The sequence below is a fragment of the Wasmannia auropunctata genome, unplaced genomic scaffold (assembly GCF_000956235.1).
Source record: "Wasmannia auropunctata unplaced genomic scaffold, wasmannia.A_1.0 LD334721.1, whole genome shotgun sequence".
NCBI lineage: Eukaryota > Metazoa > Arthropoda > Insecta > Hymenoptera > Formicidae > Wasmannia > Wasmannia auropunctata.
The window spans coordinates 88,876-95,015 of record NW_012028169.1 but is presented as its reverse complement, the minus strand read 5'-3'; the positions used below and the strand labels follow the sequence as shown (position 1 = coordinate 95,015).

The window sequence follows — 6,140 nt, the reverse complement described above, 5'->3', positions numbered from 1 at the left end:
TTTATCCTTCTCCGTTCGTTTTTTGCCTCTCCGCCTCGGGAATGCGTCTAACTTAAACGCACGTATCCACCGCAAAGCCTAATGATGTTAGGAACGAGCGCTCAGCAACGCCAGCAAATCGTTTTGTCTACAACAAAGCCTGAGAGAGAGAGAGAGAGAGAGGAGTGTGTTGAACTTGCCTAACCGCCGGCCGCCGCCGCACCGTCTGGTCGCAGGAATGAATGAATACCACCTCGCGCTTTTAATGACATGCTTTACTTGGTCTTCATTCGGTTAAGCGAAAACACTCGCAAGGATAAAGCGATGGACGGGGGGTGGTGGCCGCCACCACTGCGCGCCAGCATGAAAATTAGGATACCCGATATATAGATAGCGAAGCCGCGAAATGTGCGGCGACGGAGAACGAGAGGATGGTACACGCTGGGGAAAAGCGGGGGCATTTAGACGAGAGAAAGAGAAGAACGGAGACAAAGAGGAAGAGACAGAGAGAGAGAGAGAGAGAGAGAGAGAGAGAGACAGAAAGAGGGGGAGTGAGAAGTCGGTCGGCGGAGGTTGGAGGGTGTCGAATGGAGAACCCGTTCTGGGAGCGCGGATGGTAGCGGAGAGTCCCGAGCGAGCTGTTTGCAGTTCCTTCCACAAGCCTCCAGTTTGCATTAGTTTGCATACGTGAGTGAAAGTTTAAAGTTTAGTAATTTAAACAGCCGCGCGGGCTGTCCCTTTTCCGAAACGCTGCTAGATATATACGCGTATATATAGTATACGCGCTCGCGCGCATACTATATATACGCATACGGTGTGTGGTGCGCGTATGAACTTGCACGGAATGCATTTTCCGTCTACGAATATTCAAGAATGTCCGTTCCCGTTGGGATTCACGATGAGACCCCTCCGCCCCTTCCCCTCCATCCACTCGTTTATTCTTTTACTTCTCGCATCTTTTCTCCTCCCTTCCTCTTTTCCCTCACTCTTTTATCAGCGCGTTTCAGCGAAATAACAAAAATTTATCCACTCTTCTTTCGTGTGTATATATGACTGAGCTTTCTCCTGATCGATTACTTGATCCTTGGATCAGAAATATACATGATTACGTGAATAACACTCTTTTTAGCTTTTAGGAGTCCTGCAGCACCTATACATTAACTCCTATTATTGATAACGATAATTTTGATATGGTTGTTAATCTTGAGCTTCTTTAACAAATCTGGCCATATTTTGCATATTTTACGAAGCGGGCTTGAACCCATTTAAAGAATCTGACTATATTTTGCTTATTTTACAAAACGGGCTTGAGTTTCTTTAAAGAATCTAGTCTTTTTGCTTATTTTACTAAGCGGTATTGAGTTACTCGTTATATTGGATAGAATTGGTGTTATGGCGCACTAACTACGGCTATTTTGGAGAAAATTTCGTAGCAACTAGAGAAGCTTATCATTAATGAGATAAGTAATTTTCTCTATTGCGTTTAAATTTATTTCTTAATAAACTATTAGCCTTGTGTTAAGAAAATGGGAGAAGGAAATACAGGGAGATAGGGAGCGCTTGTAATAGCTTTATAAAAGGAATGCAAGAAGTTTTAATTACAATCATAATAGAATTTGTAAACATGAATGTATGGTGTATTAAGCATCTTGTATTTAATCCATAGCCATTAAGAATCTTGTTGGCATATTATCTAATATTAATAGGACTTTTCATTATGTAATAATAATAATTCTTCGCGTGGAAAATATATAATGTTTGCCAAAAATCGCTAAATTTTCACCCGGTAAATATTTAAATAGATATTTCATTGAAACGTTAACGCGTTCATCTCTGTTTCTCCAATTAAATGGGTATTTAACTAGATGAATTATGCATGTGCGTATGCAATCACCATTTCTTTGCGTGAGACAATATCGTGCATGCAATAAGAAAACGGATAACAGCGTACATAAGAATTTCGGCTAATAACACTCGCGTTTGTCTCTTCGCGGTTCGCGAGCACGGTCTCCGCGAAAAACAGAAACTTGCTCGCTCCCTCCGTAGATCCTCCCCCTCCGGGCACGACTTTTTTCGCTTTCGTCGTCTTCCCTTTTGCCTCACGCACACGCCGGAGGAGATCGCTGCACACGGACGTACAGAAGCGTACAAACCGTTCGTCCTTTTGCTCGCGACTTCACCACGATACCACTTTCGAGCTCGTAGTCGCTCATCCTCCGATCGTTCCCTCCGTCGCGCGCATCATCCCACCTCTCGCATTTCCCCCCTCGATGCATATCTACGACGTGGTTATTTTTCGATGGAGGATTCGACATCGATACGTTATACCCTCGCGAATACATTACCGGGTTGCCGAGGCAATACGCACACGAATGCATTACCGCGCCCACCCAGAATTCGCCCGGCCTCGACGGGTATATACGCGATTGTGATTTACGATATCGCGAACTACTTTCGAAAGCGCGTCCGAAAACGCGCGGTGGTTGCATTAAATTTCTAAACAGCGGCATGACCGCGACTCGTCGACGCTGTCTGCCGTCGTTGCTGCAGACGCGCGACTGCATGAAGGGGATATCCCTTCGAGCGACTTACCCGGCAAACAAGTTATTTCCGTAAAATGCGGCAAAGTGGATTTTATACTTGTCAAATACAAAGAAGAATGACATTTGCGCGCGATTTTTCTTAAATCGAGATTTTTGTGAATCTTAAATCTGGTGTGATATTTACATCTCTCGTAGAAAATGATATCTTGGATGTCATTAAATCATACCTAAGTTATCATTAAATCATACATAAGTTATCATTTAAGCGCTTTTATTTTTTTATAAATTATATATATCTTGAAAAATTACAAGTATAAATAACTTTAGAGTTATCTCTTAATAATTTAAGATTTTTGCATTTTATACATATATGTATATATCTCTATTATATACATATAAATTTTAAAAAGTTGTAAATAGTTTTATAATTATTGATTTATAATATAATTATTTTTTTTTATGAAAACGGAAATAATCTAATCTCCTTCTGTTTTTAAATTATATTTATTATAGCAGTTGTACGACGGCGTGTGCATTACATAATCGGGAAACTGTTTGCTCAGCTTGGAAGTGATAGAGCGAAAATAGGGATGAGATGCCAGTTGAAAATTATTTATGTGAAGAAAATCTTGAGAGCGGAGGAGTGCATTCCTCAAGGGAGGTATTTCACGAACACCGGGACCTTAGGTGCAAATTGAAGGAGGGGAAAGCACGCCTTGGCACGCTCGCTATTCGGAGAGGCTCGTTGCGATTAGATTTTCATCGTATCGCATCTTTTTTTTTCTCGCTGTAAAAAACCAGATATATAGGCATCTTCAGATCAAATTTGTGTTAAACAAGATTATATCTCAATTAACTATGAGTAATTCACCTGGAAAGAAAAGGAGAGAAAATACACGTTCTTAAATTACAACTATTAAATTATGTAATTAACAAAATTGATTTTAATAATTCTGCAAGAAAGACTTGTCAATTCTTTTCAAGAACGACATATTAAGAAACAAAAAAAATGTTAATTTATCAGATATATTTTTATAGAGTCGGCATACATATATTGCTATTTTGCAAGAAAATATTAAAGCTGAACGAACAAGACTTTGCAATATTATTATATTAAAGCCAGAAGTTTCTCTACACAAAACTTTATATTATATTTCTTTCCAGAATTTCATTATTCAGTCCTATTTCATATTATAGATATTATCATCTTAGAAACCACTTACATAATGCAAACATATTATCATGCAAAGTATGATGCAAGAAATTCGCCATATGTGTGTAACGTATATAACAGTCCGCCCATCGAATATGCATGGAAGTAAAGTAACGCGTAATTTTTTTTACACAATACTACAAAAGTGAATATATCATTAGAAAACGTATTATAAATATATCGTATTATAAATATATTAGATAACGTTTGGTCAGAATGCGTAGGTTAATTTAATAACAGATAATTTATTAAATTATTTATTAAAATTTTCTAATTTAGCCGAATCAGCTCTAGCGTGTTTCCTACTTGAATAGAGTGATCGGCGCATATAAAAGGCGAACGAATCGTTTCCCGAAGTAATCCACGAATTGATAAACTACGCGGCGAACCTTTTTATCGTGGTCCTCTCCCCATCCCTGTTTGCATTTAATTTTACGATTTTCTTAAGGATACACCGTTCATTCCGATTTCCAACGCCGGTGGAAGAGCACACCGAATGCACGGCTGTTACGGGTACGTGCGCATCAGCCGGCGGTACCGCGCCGTCCATTTCCGGTGTCTGGATAGCTTTGCGTTTGTAGCTTAGCTAGAGCCCGCCCTACTAACGACGTCGTCTCGTTGTCGTCCTTTCGCCACTTCGAGGACTTCGACCCAGCATCCCCGTTGCATTTACCGCTGATCCTGGATAGTTCCAGATTCCAAAGGACTTCGCCTCTGCCGGCAGACAATTCCACTCTAGCCAAAATTGCTCTCGGCCTCCCAATCTCCAGCTAATTTCATAGAGACGCGCATCAAAGTCTGACAAATTAACGGCCTGAGCTTATTACCTGTCACAGCGTAATTACACATATAAGGATTAGTCGGACAGAATACCTAGACATCCGTCGCATATCGTCGCGTCGCATCCCCTCGCGCGCGTCAAGATTCGCTCGGCGTGCTCGCGAATATGATAGTAATAACACTAAAAATAACAATAACTTTTATATTACGTCGTGAAAGGATGTGGTTTCCAGCGACAAAATTTCATTTTTCGCTATTTTCGCGAATAATGATAGTAACGATAACCAGTAGCTTTTTACTGTGTGAGAAATATGTATTGAAGTATTAAGACTCCACTATACCGTCATTCACGTAAATAATAACGATAATGATGAAAGATAATTGATGATTTATAAAAGAGAATATAAGAACGTATTCTTTATATCAAAGAAAGAGTATAATTGCTAAATACTTTGTATTAATTCTCTTATATTGTGCAGCAGAAAAGTTGAGAGAGAATAACATGGTGATGCAAAAAATTGTCACGTACACGAATAAGAATGGCATTTACACGGTTCGGCTTGTATCTATCGTTTTCCGATCACTTTTTATTTGGTAGTCGTTAGTCTCTGTACGACTTGAGCTATTTTTTTCCAATTGGTTTCAACGTCAAAAACATTCTCGATCGAGTTTGGTTGAATCGGTCGGCGGTGCCAAACCAACCAGGACATTTCTGTGGTCGACGAGGATAACGAGTTAAAGTTCAGCAAGCTGTTTCTGGCCGTGTGAAGTAAGGTCTGATTAGAATGCGGATGAGGTCGATCGGTTCGTAGCGGTGAACATGTATATTCAACGCGGTTTCCACGAGAGGCATCGGAAAATCGATTTCGTACCTTAAAGCTCATTCCTCGAAGGGCAATGTTGAATAAAAGTACGCAAACTGATTTTAAAGCGTCATTAAAGCGTTTTAAAGAACGTGGACATGAGCGTCGCATAATTTACGAACAAAATTTTAAGTAATACTTTGTGGGACGCGTAGTTTCGGATTTATTCTCAAATGCCGCGTTATTCATTTAGGTAAATTGATTATATTCCATGATAGAAATTTCATTGTTTGGTGTAATATAAAACAAAAATATTTACGTTTTTTTAATAAAAAAATTGATGTGGAAATATTAAAGTCAATAAAATTAATTTTCGGGACGCAGCATCTTAATTTTAATTGTACTACTATTACATAATATTATAATAAAAAAACTATAAAATTATTTGATGTAGATACAATTTAACCGTTCTTGATAAACATTAAAAAAAATGTTTCGCATTTTTAATATTAACAAAAAAAATTAAAAATGACCGCAGATTTTTACTTTTGACACCAGCACGACTCTCGGCGGAAATGTGTCGTGCTGATAATTTTTGATATTTTTGGCGGTAGTTCTCGCTTGTTCGTTTTTTTACGCGAGTGAATCATTTTCAGAAGTTACCTTGTAAATATTTTTCAAACAATTTTTACTTTTGCCGTCAGCACGACACTCGGCGGAAAAGTTCTTTATTTCATGTGCCGAATAATCCCATATACATTCATGAAATCATCATACAGATTCGTTGTCAAATTTATGATCACATAGCGTTGTTTTAGTACG

The 6,140-nt window shown here is 38.8% G+C and overlaps 1 long non-coding RNA gene across 1 annotated transcript; it reads right to left on the bottom strand.

Moving 5' to 3' along the window:
* Positions 1–4,030: 4,030 nt before the first annotated feature.
* LOC105458066 lies at positions 4,031–5,184 on the bottom strand. The gene is made up of 3 exons (XR_975481.1): positions 5,045–5,184; positions 4,609–4,696; positions 4,031–4,533 (listed from the first exon to the last, which is right to left on the bottom strand). It is a non-coding gene; the product is annotated as an uncharacterized LOC105458066 (long non-coding RNA).
* Between the last annotated feature and the right edge of the window lie 956 nt (positions 5,185–6,140).